This window comes from Meriones unguiculatus, chromosome 15 (assembly GCF_030254825.1).
Source record: "Meriones unguiculatus strain TT.TT164.6M chromosome 15, Bangor_MerUng_6.1, whole genome shotgun sequence".
Classification (NCBI taxonomy): domain Eukaryota; kingdom Metazoa; phylum Chordata; class Mammalia; order Rodentia; family Muridae; genus Meriones; species Meriones unguiculatus.
Genome location: NC_083362.1, coordinates 19,447,322 through 19,462,386, shown reverse-complemented (window position 1 = coordinate 19,462,386; position 15,065 = coordinate 19,447,322).

Genomic DNA, 15,065 nt, shown 5'->3' with positions numbered 1-15,065 from the left:
CAAGGAGAGCAACAGAACCAAAAATCTGGGCCAGAGATCTTTTGTGAGACTGATACTCCAACTCAGGAGATAACCTAGAAACCCTGCACAGAGGTAGCCCATGGCAGTTCAGTGTCCAAGTGGTTTCTCTAGTAATAGGAACAGGGGCTGTCTCTGACATGAACTCAGTGACTGGTTCTTTGATCACCTCCCCCTGATAGGGGAGAAGCGTACCAGGCCACAGAGGAAGACAGTACAGTCAGTCTAGATGAGTCTTGATAGGCTAGGTTCATAGGGAAGAGGAGGAGGACCTCCCCTATCAGTGGACTTGGGGAAGGACATGGGAGGAGATGCAGGAGGGAAGGTGGGATTGGGAGGGAATAGAGAAGGGGTTACAGCTGGGATACAAAGTGAATAAACTGTAATTATTAAAAAGAAATTATATGTTGAAAGCTCAGTAGTTTATGCTGTTGTCAGAAGTAAGGCTTTATGAGGAGGATTGATCATGGAGCTTCTGACATAGTTAATATTTAACCTAGTTATGGCTTCATAATAGATGACATTATTTGGAGGTGACAGATGTAAAAGGCAGGGCATTGTGGGGACAAAATATCTCACTGAGAAGAACAGGACTTCATAAAGGATCCCCTGTTGCTCCCGCTTCTCTGTCAGCCTCTCTGTGAGATCAGCTGCTTCAACCACATCCTAGCTATGGAACAATGAACCAGAACCTCTCAAACTCTGAACCTACTGACTTCCCTTTTAAATGTTCTCTCTCTTGTCTGAACACAGAGGTCTTTCCTGAGACTGCTATTCCAACCAAGAACTATGCATGGAGATAACCTAAGACCCCTGCACAGATGTAGCCCATGGCAGTTCAGTATCCAAGTGGGTTCCATTGTGATAGGAACAGGAACTGTCTCTGACATGAACTGATTGGCCTGCTCTTTAATTACCTCCCCCTGAGGGGAAGCAGCATTACCAGGCCACAGAAGAAGACAACTCAGCCACTCCTGATGAGACCTAATTGACTAGGATCAGAAGGAAGGAAAAGAAGTCCTCCCCTATCAGTGGACTTGGGGAGGGGCATGCATGCAGATGGTGGAGGAAGGGAGGGATTGGGATGGGAGGAGGGAGGGAACCACAGGGGGGATACAAAGTGAATAAAGTGTAATAAATAAATAAATAAATAAATGTTCTCTCTCATGCACTTTTCTCTGTGACAAAGAGCAAACTAAAACTTAATATGAGTAAGTGGGATTATGAGTTTAAGGTGAAAATGAAAACACGTTTATTATGATTTTCCCAGATCCTCCCCACCTCCCTGCAATTCCTTGATATCTCCTCCTTTGCCTCCTCCTTCTCAAAACAATAACAAAACAAAACAAAAACAAAGTCAAAATAAAAAAGATAAAAAAAATACCAGTGCACATGTGAGCACACATATAAACATAATACAACAAACAAACAACAAATATGGAGCCCATTTTAGGTTGATCAGCTACTACTGAGCATAGGGCTGACATAAATCTTTAAAAGATGGTTTATTTGGTGTTGGAAAGATGACTCAGTGGTTAACAGCACTGACTGGGGTATACTTCAAAAAATTCTTATTTTTATCAGGTTCTCTAAAGGTGGTAACACTGTGAGCTCAGGAAAACCTACTCTGAGGATCACTGAGGTATATGACCTTAGTTGTACCAAGAGAAGCCCAGAATGTTTGAATAGTAGTATGTGATTGCTGATGTCTCATTTTTATTAATTATTATCATTTATTACAATTTATTCACTTTGTATCCTGGTTGTGGCCCCCTTCCTCATCTTCTCACAGTCCCACCCTCCCTCCCTTTTCTCCCCCAATGCCCTCTCCTAGTCCACTGATAGGGGAGGTCCTCCTCCCCTTCTATCTGACTCTAGCCTATCAGATCTCATCAGGACTGGCTGCATTATCTTCCTCTGTGTAGTGGCAAGGCTGCACCCCTTCCCCCAGGAGGAGGTGATCAAAGAGCCTGCCACTGAGTTCATGTCAGAAACAGCCCCTGCTGCCCTCACAAGGGACCCCACTTAGAGAATTAATCGATGGGCTACATCTGTGCAGGGGTTTTAGGTCCTCCTCATGCATGGTCCTTGGTTGGGTTATCAGTCTCTGCAGGGCCCCCCAGGTCCAGTTTTTTGGGGGTTCTGATGGTCTCCTTTTGGAGCTCCTGTCTCCTCCAAGTCTGCCTTCCCCTTCTTTCACTCTAGAATTTGGGCCTCCAAATCAGTGTTTTATTCAGTTTCGGGAAGATATGTTTTTGTATTTAATATTGAGAATGTTATTGTATCTTCACTGAATTATTTATCCTTCTCACTATGACAAGGAGCAGAATGGTATCATATTGATAGCTGATGTGGCTTAGCCCAGATTTCTCGTGGGAGTTCTTTGTGGATCGTGTTCATGTCTGTGGGACTTTTATTGAGTTAGTAAGTGCTATACAACGAAGGAAATTTCATAACACTCTGTGCACATGATGCCAGATAAAGTGAAGAAAGTGTGTCATTGCTTTTCCTGAAGAAAAATTCAGGAAGATGTATGGAAGAACAAGAGAACTGGCAAAGTATCTGGGGGGTGACTTAGCCCGGTCTGTGCCCAGCACTGTGGTTGTCTAAGAAGGTGCCACACCAAGCCATCAATGTTGCCCACACGTCAATATTCACAGGAAAATACAGCTGTCTGAAGAAGATGCCACATCATGCCATCAATGCTGCCCACACGTCAATATTCACAGGAAAATACAGCTGTCTGAAGCAGTTCGCACAGAAGGACCCAGACGTACACGGCATGTTCATGCTATTATTCATGGAAGTGTTTTTACCGAGAAATTACAGTGACAAAAAACAAAACAAAACAAAAAAGCACTGACTGCTCCTCCAGAGGACCCTGGTCCAAATGCCAGGAACCACATGACAGCTCACAACCGTCTGTAACTCCAAAACCTGACATCCTCACACAGATGTGCATGTAAGCAAACAACCAATTCACATAAAATAAAATGAAATAAAATAAAATAGATACTATATTCTAGAATTTTTTGATGGTTATACTTTGTTTCAAGATCATCAATGTACTTGGAGCTATCTGAAGATCCTGACAGGAAGTGAAGGAAGTTGTGTAAATTATGTAAATGTCATTGGAGATGCAGTGAACACGTACGTGTACAGGAACATGTAGCAAGGGGTAAGTCTCAACAGTTATTTTTATTTTTTATAGGAGGCCTTATTTAATGAAATAAAATTATCCAAGTAAAAGTAGAAGCCAGTATCATTCATAAAATCAGTTCAGTCAAGTAACTGATTGTTTGCCTGATAGTTATTATCAGGTAAAAAGAAAGGGTCTTGTTAAATAAAATTAACCTATATCATAGGATTTCAATTCTTGTTATACTCCAGAAGTATTTTTTTTTATTTCTGTGACTTATAAATGCTACAGGCTAAAATAATATTTGATATAATTCCCTATTTGTGTCAAATGTCCTAAATGACAACATCGAAATTTTACATCCATTTCTAGCTCATTCTAATCTAAACTGATAGATGTACAATTGTGAGATAAAAATGAGCTCTTGGTATCCACGGTGGGGTATCCACGTTGAAGGAGATGAGAGGACAGTGCCTGGCAGAAAAGCCTGCCTCCTTTGTATGCTGATTTCATTCACACCTGCCTCTACTTAGAAACTGGCAATACAGGAGCACTGCTCCTCATAATGCAGAGGCATTTCACCAAATTTCTAAATTCCGTCTGTCAATCGCAGTGGTGGAGGTTATTAGAGACTGTTGTTGCTTCTGAGAATTATTTGCAAGGAAAAGGATATGGAGGAATTAGTCCTCGTAAACCGGAATCATGACAACCACAGGCTTACCTTCCATTCCAGATCCCAGAGGAGGACATGAAGGAAATACTAGAAATATGTTAAAAGTCCTATATCCTAACCCCGGGATCATCTGCATCCACTGTTATGAATAAAATGTGTGCTGTTGGTTTTGCTGTGGAATATATATACACACACACACATAGGCATATATACATATACGTGTATGTGCAAAAACCTTTTAAACAATGCATAAAGATAGAAAATGTATGTTTACAAAATAAAAACTGAACTTAAAAACAATATAAAATAATAAAAACATAACATAGTCATCTCATGTTTGATGTATGAGAGTGATAATCTTCAATCATAGATGGAAAAAGAAGGTAACAGAATTGCATTGCAGTTTGTTAATCGTTTATAACTGAGTCACCTGTGTTTGGAAATGCAATGAAGAACTGGAACAATAATTTGAGCAACTTAAGGAAGCAAAGTAATTTACATATTTCATGTGATGGCTTCTTGACCTTCCATGTATGCTCCATTTTGAATTTGCTAGTCTACATTTCATAAAAGAATCAATCTGCATAATCACTAACTTTAATAAATGTCACGATGAGATTTTTTTTTACAAGTACTGATTGTCAGTGCTGTGAAGACAGTTTTTAGCTATCATCTCACACCCACGCTGCCCATTTTCTATCATGATTGGATTTCTCTAATATTTAAAAAAGTCTTCCTAACTATGACATTTCTGGGTGTGAAACGTCAAACACATCAGTTCTCCAATATGTTCAAACCCACGAATACCTGAAATATCTAGGTATTTCTGAATTTTTTGAAAATATGTACACAATTATCTTCATACATTATTTCGTTACTACCTTTGCATGAATCCATATTCTAAACCTTTAAGTTCTTGTGCTATAGAAAATTATGTTTCAAACTCTATCTTGTGGCTATATAACTTAGTTGAATTTTTTTCTTTTAGTGTGTAAGACATTAAAATAACAAAATTATAAGCCATCATTCTATAAATGATTTTGGTACATTGAACTGTTTTCAGAAGGGAGTAGAGTTACTGAACATTTGAATGTATCTCTACTGATTGATTTATTACATGCTCACAATCTTATTTCATCTGTGGCTTTCTTTTATTTGTTGTAAAAGGACATCAAAATAATGTTCTTAGCAAACTCTGTGGCATATAGTTTATGTGTAGTATTCAGTCATTTCCTATTATATCTTTATATTCATACAGATGTTCTTGTATATTGCTTTGTGACTGTAAATTATGGTGAAGTTACCATAATTTAATCATGTCTGTATTTTTTTTCATGTTTCCCTTGGAATATTTTTTCAAAAGTCACAAAGATATATTTATTATATAATTAAGTAAATGTGGATACATTTAGTTTTTAACATATAATGTTTTGGTGAACTTTATTGCAAATATTTTAGTGATGTCTAAACATCTCCTAGGAAATTATGTAAACACATATATCTAAACAAATGTTTCCTCACCTTTCACACATGATTCATAGCCCTGTACTGTCATGCCACCCAAACTAATAACTTCTTCACTTGCCCTAGTCTAATGATTTCTATCAGCATTTCCAGGTACTGACCTGTGCCAAAATCCAATGAATCCTCAAACACTTCTTAGAATATTTGTATCATTTGCCATGTCGACTTTTTAAAAAGGCTCTTTACTTCTTTTCCTGTCTACTATCACAAGCCAGTGTTCCTTCTCTGTAAAATTAAGGCCACTTTTTAAAGGACATGTGCTTGCAGATTGAAAGGGACAGATGAAGTTACCATCATTTAACCATTTCTGTGGTCATTTTATGTTTCTTTTAGCATATTCTTTTAAAAGTGACAAAGTGGCCAAAATGGCAGAGCTGCAGAAGGCAAGTGAACTTCCTGAACATAATGCACCATTTTGCACAGCTACAATGGCTGAACCTCAGGGAGCCACAGTCCCAGGGACTTCATCTCCAGATTGCTTCTTGTTGCTGCTGTGCTTTCTCATATTTGTTATTCCTATATTCCTCATTTATCTGACATGGTGTGATTGGGCATGGGGAGACCCTCACTGCATAGAGTCTATTGTGATTGTGTCTTGGGCGACAACCCACTCTATTGGACAATTTTCCTGTGGATCAATATAAAGATGAACTTTTATAAAATAGTATTGTTTGTACTAACTGAATATTTTCAGAATTATTAATTTGATTTAAATAGTTTTAGGAAATTGGGTTAAAATATTTTTGTCAGTGGCTCTGATGTAGAAAATCTTGAGGAACAATTTAAAGTTCAGAAAGGCACACTCTTAATAGTTGAGCTAGGGACTTTTGCAGGTTAGAGAGCAAAAACCATAGCCCAAATAACTGGCTGACATGACTCTTTCACTGAAGCTGGGCTGGTGTTCAGGATGATGATTAATTTCATGTACCCATTTTTGCCCTCAGCTTCCTGATATGGTTTAATAAAAATTGTTAACGAGTTGATGCACAAATTGAGGATTTAAAATAGAAAGAGCTAATTGTTTTTTTTTGTGTGTGTGTGTAAAAGTTTAGATTTGTGATTCTTTTAAGATTTTTATGATTACTTTTTAAGATAAATAATGAAATGATTGATTCCTTCTTTGTATCCAAAATTGCAGCCTGCCAGTAAGAGAAACTAACTGAGAAAATTACCTTGCTTGCTTGTGCTTTGCTAATCTATAACAAGTTGCTTAGTTACAAATGTATGTGGGTTCTGTGAAATAATGTTTTTCACATTTGTTTTTCACCCGTAGTACATAAAATATTTGATCATGTGAAGGTTTGGGGGAACATATTTTTCTCTATGTATTATATGTTGTAATCCTTCACTTAAAGAAAAAATAGAGTGAAAGCACATTGTAATTTTTATACTGCTTGCAAGATTTTACTGCGATACAAAAACTATCTTGGAGCTTTCTTGTTGGAGTTTGATCCATCCACCCAATATGTGGATGTGTGTGTGTATGTATATGTATATATGTGTATGACTGAAGTTTTTGGAGCTTGTTGAAGCTTTTGTCATCCACCGTGTGTGTTTGTATCTGTCTGTGTGTGGTATATCTGTTTCTTTTCCTCCCTTTCTTTCCTTTTTTATTGTTGATAGCCAAAAGGCCCCACAAGCAACATGCAGCTGTGGCCTATAGTACCAAAATTTTACCCTTAGAGAAAAGCATGTTTGGTGATCAGTCACCAACTCTACACCCCACCTCAGTTCATCCTGTGCTGTCCAGAGCTGGCTTTGACAAAGAAGCATTAGGATGTTGTTTATTATATAGTTAGGTATATTAATTTAAATTTAATTCTTAAAACATCATGAATCTTTTTGCTTCACTTTATTTTTTGAATATTTATTCTGATAAAAAAAAATTATATGGCAGATATTTTACATGAAAGCTGGTCCTATTTGTGGCCACACATACAACCTTTGTTCTTTGAGGCAGAGATAGAAAGCTTATTGGGCTCGCTGGCTGCCAGGCAAGTCTCAGGTTCACTGAAAGATCCTCATTCAAGGGAATCAGTGGAGAGTAGTGAAGTAAAAAGCCGCACCATGGTGCATCCCTCTTTGAATGCAGCAAGCATTCTTGCATACTAAGCCATCTCCCTAGCTGTGCCATCAAGCTTTGACTAGCTGCATAAATCTGTTTTTCAAAATTTTGTACTATTATTTCCAGTTTAATTTTCCACAGTCTGCATTTTACATCAACTCCATCCCACAACCACACATCTTATTTCACTTAATTTTGGCGATTATAATTACACCAATTCTCTCTTCCCTTTCTTTCCTCCAAACCCTCCCGTGCATTCCCTCCTTGCTCTATTCAATTTCATGGCCTCTATTTCACTCATTATTTCATAGATATAGGTATATACATCTGACTTCCTAAATGTAACCAATTCAGTGCATATAATGTTATTTGTACGTATATTTTCATAGATAACTGTTTGGCACTGGACATCAAATTAGTGTGTTCCTCACTGGGGAAGACTGTCTCTCCTAGCTTTTCCTACTTCCCTATCCTTAGCTGCTTAGGTTTGAGCCTATGTTAGTTTTTCCCACCCATTTAGATATATCCATTGGTTTCACCCTTGTTCAGCTCAGATTTGGGCAGTCATATTAAAGAGAATTTTGAGCACAGCTTTAGATGTCACTAGAAAGGCACAATCTCACAGAACGTTCTCTAGTTCTCTGGCTTTAGAGTCTTCTTGTAGCTTCATCAGAGCCATGAGTGCCAGAGGTTTTTGTAGATATAGTGATTGTAATGGAGCTCTACAACCATGCATTTTGATAGGTTGTGATTTTCTGTAATGATCTCATCTGCTAAAAAGGGAAGTTTTCTGACCTTAGCTTATCAGCTTATTAGGGTCAGACAGAAGGGGAGGAGGACCTCCCCTATCAGTGGACTTAAGGGGGGCAGGAAGAAGATGAGGGAGGGGGATGGGATTGGGAGGGAATGACTGAGGTGGCTACAGCTGGGATACAAAGTAAAGAAACTGTAATTAAGATAAAAAATAAAAATTTAAAAAAAAAAGTGGGGAATACCCTAGAACTCATTGATACAGGAGAACACTTCTTGAACAGAACACCAACAGCACAGTCTCTAAGAGCAACAATCAATAAATGGGACCTCATGAAATTGAAAAGCTTCTGTAAAGCAAAGGACACAGTCATCAAAACAAAGCAACTGCCTACAGATTGGGAAAGAATCATCACCAACCCTTTCTCTGACAAAGGACTCATATCTAGTATATATAAAGAACTAAAGAAGCTGAAAAGCAGCAAACCAAGTAATCCACTTAAAAAATGGTGAACAGAGCTAAACAGAGAATTCTCGACAGAGGAATGTCGAATGGCAGAGAAGCACTTAAAGAAATGCTCAACCTCATTAGCCATTAGGGAAATGCAAATCAAAACAACCCTGAGATTTCACCTTACACCCATCAGAATGGCCAAGATCAAAAACTCAAGTGACAACACATGCTGGAGAGGTTGTGGAGAAAGGGGAACCCTTCTCCACTGCTGGTGGGAGTGTAAACTTGTACAACCACTCTGGAAATCAATCTGGTGCTTTCTCAGACAACTAGGAATAGTGCTTCCTCAAGATCCAGCTATACCACTCCTAGGCATATATCCAAAAGAGGCTGAAGTACACATAAAGGACATTTGCTCAACCATGTTTGTAGCAGCTTTATTTGTAATAGCCAGAAGCTGGAAACAGCCCAGATGCCCCTCAACTGAAGAATGGATGCAGAAACTGTGGTACATCTATACAATGCAGTATTACTCAGCAATGAGAAATAAGGAAATCATGAAATTTGCAGGTAAATGGTGGGACCTGGAAAGGATCATCCTGAGTGAGTTGTCCCAGAAGCAAAAAGACACACATGGTATATACACACTCATATAAACATACAACATAGAATAAACCCACTAAAATCTGTACATCTAAACATACTAAGCAAAAGAGAGGACCCTAACTAAAATGTTCAATCCCCATCCTGAAAGGCAAAGAGGATGGACATCAGAAGAAGAAGAAAACAGGAAACAACCTAGGAACCTGCTACAGAGTGCCTCTGAAAGCCAGAAGAAGAAAACAGGAAACAACCTAGGAACCTGCTACAGAGTGCCTCTGAAAGCCAGAAGAAGAAAACAGGAAACAACCTAGAAACCTGCCACAGAGAGCCTCTGAAAGCCTCTGCCATGCAGACTGTGAAAGCAGATACTGAGCCTGATGGCCAATTGACAGGCAGAGTAAATGGAATTCTATGTAAGAAGTGGGAAATAGTAAGAGCTTGAGAGGACAGGAACTCCACAAGGAGAGCAACAGAACAAGAAAATTTGAACACAGGGAACTTCCCAGAGACTCATACTCCAACCAAGGACTATTCATGGAGATAACCTAGAACCCTGACAAGGCAGCCAGTTCTGATGAGAACTGATAGACTAAGATCAGAAAGAAGGAGAAGAGGACCTCCCCTATCAGTGGACTTGGGGAGGGGCATGCATGCAGAAAGGGGGGAAGGGTAGGACCGGGAGGGGAGGAGGGAGGGGCATATGGGGGGATACAAAATGAATAAAGTGTAATTAATAAAAGTTAAAAAAAAGAATATTAGGAAGTAGGAAGGTCCTAATTCTGAGTCACAGTGACACAAGAAGACACTGTGAAGGAAGAAGTTGCACTTCTCTGTGCACAGAATCCAAGTGGCTGTAGTAGTCTTTAGGCAGCTTTATGAAGAAACCTGAAGATCAGTGGTTCTTAGCCTTCCTACTGCTGTGACCCATTAATACAGTTCCTTATGTTGTTGTGATCCCCAATCAGAAAACTATTTTCATCATTATTTCATAACTGTGTTTTTGCTACTGTTATGAATTGTAATGTGAACTTCTGTTTTCTGATGGTCTTAGGCAACAACTATGAAAGGGTGTTCAACCCCTAAAGTGGTTGTGATCCACAGGTTGAGAACTGATGCTGTGGATGCAAGTCAGAAGAAATAATGTGTATTTAGACTGGGTTTGTGTGCTCAGTACTACTAAGAAAGACCAGAGAAAATCAGGCCAGGGAGCATACTGTGCTCTCCAAGCCAACTTCCCTGCCTCTCAGAGATAAGTGTAGCCATGCTCACCTCACCATGAAAATAAACAGCCTTCAACCTCAAAAAACAATAAATAAATAAATAAATAAAGATTTAATTAAAACAAAAGTGTTCATGATGAGGAGAGAAGGCTATACTTACCTGTGGTTATAAGGACAAATGTTGGTAGACTGTTGTTAGAGACTGGCAGCATAGTTTCCTCCAGTAGCCATTACTTCACCTCACTGACACTGGATAGTTAATTAGCTACGTTTCCAGTGTTGGCTATAGTTTTCCTATGGTTGAGTGGGTCTTAATTCTAATTGAAGAGTCATCGCTGGTTACCATGGGGCTACTATTGTACCCCTAGGTACAAAGAGCCTTTGTCATTATTTTGGATCATGTGTCACAAACTCAAAGTGGACATTCACTTGGAGTTCAAGCAGCTTTATGTGATAAAGTATGACACCTCTAAGCAAAAGGTATGGCCTATAAAAAGGATAGGCTGAATATAGTAGAATAAATATTTCATTCAAGCTGCAACACCAAAACACCAAAACTTCAGCAAACTAAATACCAATAGAAATGTGTTGACATTTTGAAAAATACAAACATTACTCAGATATATCATTTATCAGAAATGGTCAATATATATTCAGATTAAAATGAACACTATGAAATTCATGAATAAGTAATGATTTGAACTATAATGAGACAGTTTGGAAAGGTATTCTCCATATAATAACTAAAGCTGGTGTTCATCTTATGGTGAAAACTGAAAGAGCTATGAAGTGTAGATATGTGATTTTCCAGCTTCTCTTTGCCTAGAATGAGATAAAAAACCTATGTTGTACTGAATGCCATGGTCTGGCTCAAGGTTTTGTAACTCTTTCCTTCTTGTTCTATTTCAAGTATTTATGTATCATCTGCCAAGGAGTGGTGGCTTGTGTGTGCCGCTGTTGTGATTGTGACTGACAATTTCCTTGGATTTAAAAGCACCTGAGAAATTAGTAACAAATGCTTCTAGACATATTCATGAAGGGAGTTATAGAGAGTTAGCTTCAGGGAGAAGTCCCACCCTAACAATGCTGTCCCCTAACCTAGAAATGAGATAAAGTAGAAGAGAAAACAAAAACCTGGGAATAAACTCTCTCATTCAATTGTCTTTACACCAAAAGCTCAGGATGAATACTATGACTTCTAGAAGTCATTTTCTAAATTAGTGTGGAAATACTCTTTTTGAAAATACTATGGGATGTTTAGTGTCAGATACTCTGCAGTGATCTTGTCTAGGCAGTAGATATCGAGTTCCTTTAGACTCTTTGGTATCAATCATGAATGTATTACCATTAAGTACTGTGTTTTATAGAAGAAGTATGTGTTTCTTCTATATAACTGAAATTGTATAAAGTTTATTCAGATTGAGTTGTTAGGCTTAAACTTGTAATGAATATAATAACAGTGGAATTTTGAAAAAAAAAGGACAAAAATACAAAATAAAAGTATTTATATAACAAGAAATTGAAATAAAATAAGAACATTATGATACAAATTATGTAGATAGTATAAAATATTTACAGATTACTTCTAAATTTTATTATCCTTATCAAAATATGAATGTAAATTTGGTATATGCTTATAAACCCAACATAAAAAAATTACAGGCAAAAAAGATATGCTGAGAGTATGAGAAATAGTCTTCCAAAAATGGTTATAAAATACCAAATGTTCAGTCCTGAAAACATATTCATATAGGTAATGTTATTTAGACAAAACGCTTTGTATTTAGGTATTTAATAAACACACACACACACACACACACACACAGGAGGTGCGTAACAACAATTAACTAACAGAAGCCATGGATTTAAAAGGGAACGAAGATGTTGTATGGGAGGGCTTGAAGGGAAGAGAGAAATGAGGTAATTTTGTTATAATAAAAAAAAAGAATTAAGTTTAAAAAGTACACCATAATAAAACATCTATAAAATAGCATTTTAGTGTTTTAAGGGACAGAGTTCAATATTTTGCTCAAGTAACAAGTTACATTCTGTATCCAGGAGATATACATTATTTTTCTATCTGTAAGCTCATGATTATATGCTTTTTTTTCATTGTCTTCACAGTTTACCTGTATTTAACAAGCCCAATATTGACAAGTGTGTAATTTGAAATTTCTCTCATAATATGAAATGTATGAATATTTTCTTAGAATATAAAACTCAGCAGACTTGTATGATGAAGATAAAGTAGAATTTATTATGATACTCATTGGCAAAAATAGCTTAGTCAATAATTCTATTAGGTCACTATGTTTCAGGGACATGATTATTTTCCTTTGTGAATTGAATCATGGTACTTTACAGATAAGTATCATTTTTAAATGCAAGCAAATGTAAAATCAAGAGTTAAAGCAATTGAGCTGTTTTTACTAATCTGGGCAATATGTTAGAGATTAACTTTGTAAATAGTTCTTTTATAATAAATCAACACAGCTGAATTCTTCTACATTCTAGAGACTGAACAAGTACAGAAGAAAACCTATAACATGTTATTACTAATAAAATATTTTATTAGAAATTCAAGCACTGAATGCATTAAAGTAGATGAAACTGGCACAATACACAATTACAAATAACATACTCATCAAGTATCATTTCTGAGGGCTTAAGATAGCTTATTACCATTACAAAGTCTTCCCAAAAAGACGATGGGAAGAGTAGCAGTCAAATTGGTCCCAGTGAAGGGAGAGGAAAATGCCAATATTTTCACATATTGTCAGACTTTGTCAATAAGTTGACATAAAATTTTGAGTTACTTAGTTAACAGCCACCTAATTCTTCCTGGACTCCACAAAGAATAAAATATATGAGGAACATGTGAGAAAACAGGCCAAGTATCACATTTTACTCAAGGCATAATTTCCATGTTTAAAGAAACAAAATGCCAATGGAAAGAAAAAAATTGCATACTATATAAAATTCTCTTGCTGAAACTGTCATTTTTATTATTTATCAGTTTTTTTCAAATTTCACTGTCAATTGTTAAGAATTCTTAAAGTAGATTAAATTGTTAGAGTGAGTATAATTACTTTTCTAATATGTGTAATTTTTTCTGTAAGATATTTTTGTTCATATTTCCAAGAGAAGTAGCAGCAAGGCAAATTGGAACCAGAGATGCATATTTTCATTTGCGATGTGTGTAAGATTAGATTTCAATAATAAGTATCTGCGAAGACGCGATGCTGTCTGCATTACCTGAAGTTTGAAGAACAGACTAAGTGATTGTTCAGTCTCAGAACAATATTGGACAGCAAAATGGCCCTTGACTATGCTCGATTTAATTGTAGGATCAACACATGACCCCTTGCTTAATTGAATTGCCCATATGAAATGGCTTCTCAGACGTGACCACTCAACAGATCTTATCTGCTACTGTGAAGTCACCACTGCTCTCTCCCTATCACTTCAGTGTGTAGACCTGATCTACCCTCCGTACTGTAAAACTGAGAATGAGATGGTGATTTGAAGGAGAGCAAGGAGGAGTGTCTGAGAGAGTTTGGAGGGAGGACATGGAGGAGAGAAATGCCATAAATACATTATAATCTCAAAAATAAATACAAATGGTTTTCTTTCTATGTTTCTTCCAGCTTCAACGGAGGTGACATGTGAGACACTACATTCCAGGCAGAACATGAAGTACTGGAGAAGAGGTGACAGGGAACAAGTGGGGAAAAGCAGCAAGAGAATACAGAGGAAAGTAGAAAAGAGAAAAACAATAAATAAATAAATAAATAAACCCTCAAAACCTAGCATCCTGGTGAAAGGGAAACTGAAAACACAACAGGCTAAACCTGAAGACCACATTTAGCCCTAATGCTGTTGGCCCTAATGGTAGCAAGGCTGAATGAAGAAACACAGTTCTCAAATCCTTAAATCCACCATGGTGATTTTGTCTAAGAGTTGTCCTTCTCCATGGTGGACTACCATTGGAGGAGAAATGATTTCACTGACTCTATGTCTCAAATAGCCTAACCCAGGAACCATCTGTTGAACAGAAGCTTATGCTCTGAGCAATTTTGGGGATAAGATGAATGACAAGTCTTGTCACAACTTCTGGATTAAACATCAGAGGTAGTCAGAAGGGCGAAGGGCCTGGCACAGACCCTCTGAGTTAAGCAGCAGGTACTTGGAGCTTTGAAGACTTTGGCGGTGGTTGCTCACAGCTGCAAGGGATAAGTCGCATGTAAATTACTGCAGGTTTTTAGAGCTCTGAGCTCAAGACCAAAGGATTACCTGCTTTTGAAAACTATCATTGCATGCCATGGAGTTTAGCAGTGCAGTGGCCAAGAGCTCTGAGTGCAGGTCAGTTTCCTGGAGCCTCTTACCTTGGCATAGGGTACTTCACTGTAGCCCAAGATAAGAAAGAGCTAACATGGGCATGCTGCTTGCTATAGTCCCTTGATTGTTTTCTTATTGTGAAAATCTCCACATTCATTTTGTTTTTCCCACTCTCTGAATACGTATTACTGGTTGAATATTTTTCACAACTAGTTGCATAGATAAGGGACTCTGTAAAGCTGGTAGGAGCATGGCCAGTCACCAAGTTTCCTGGGGCTTGA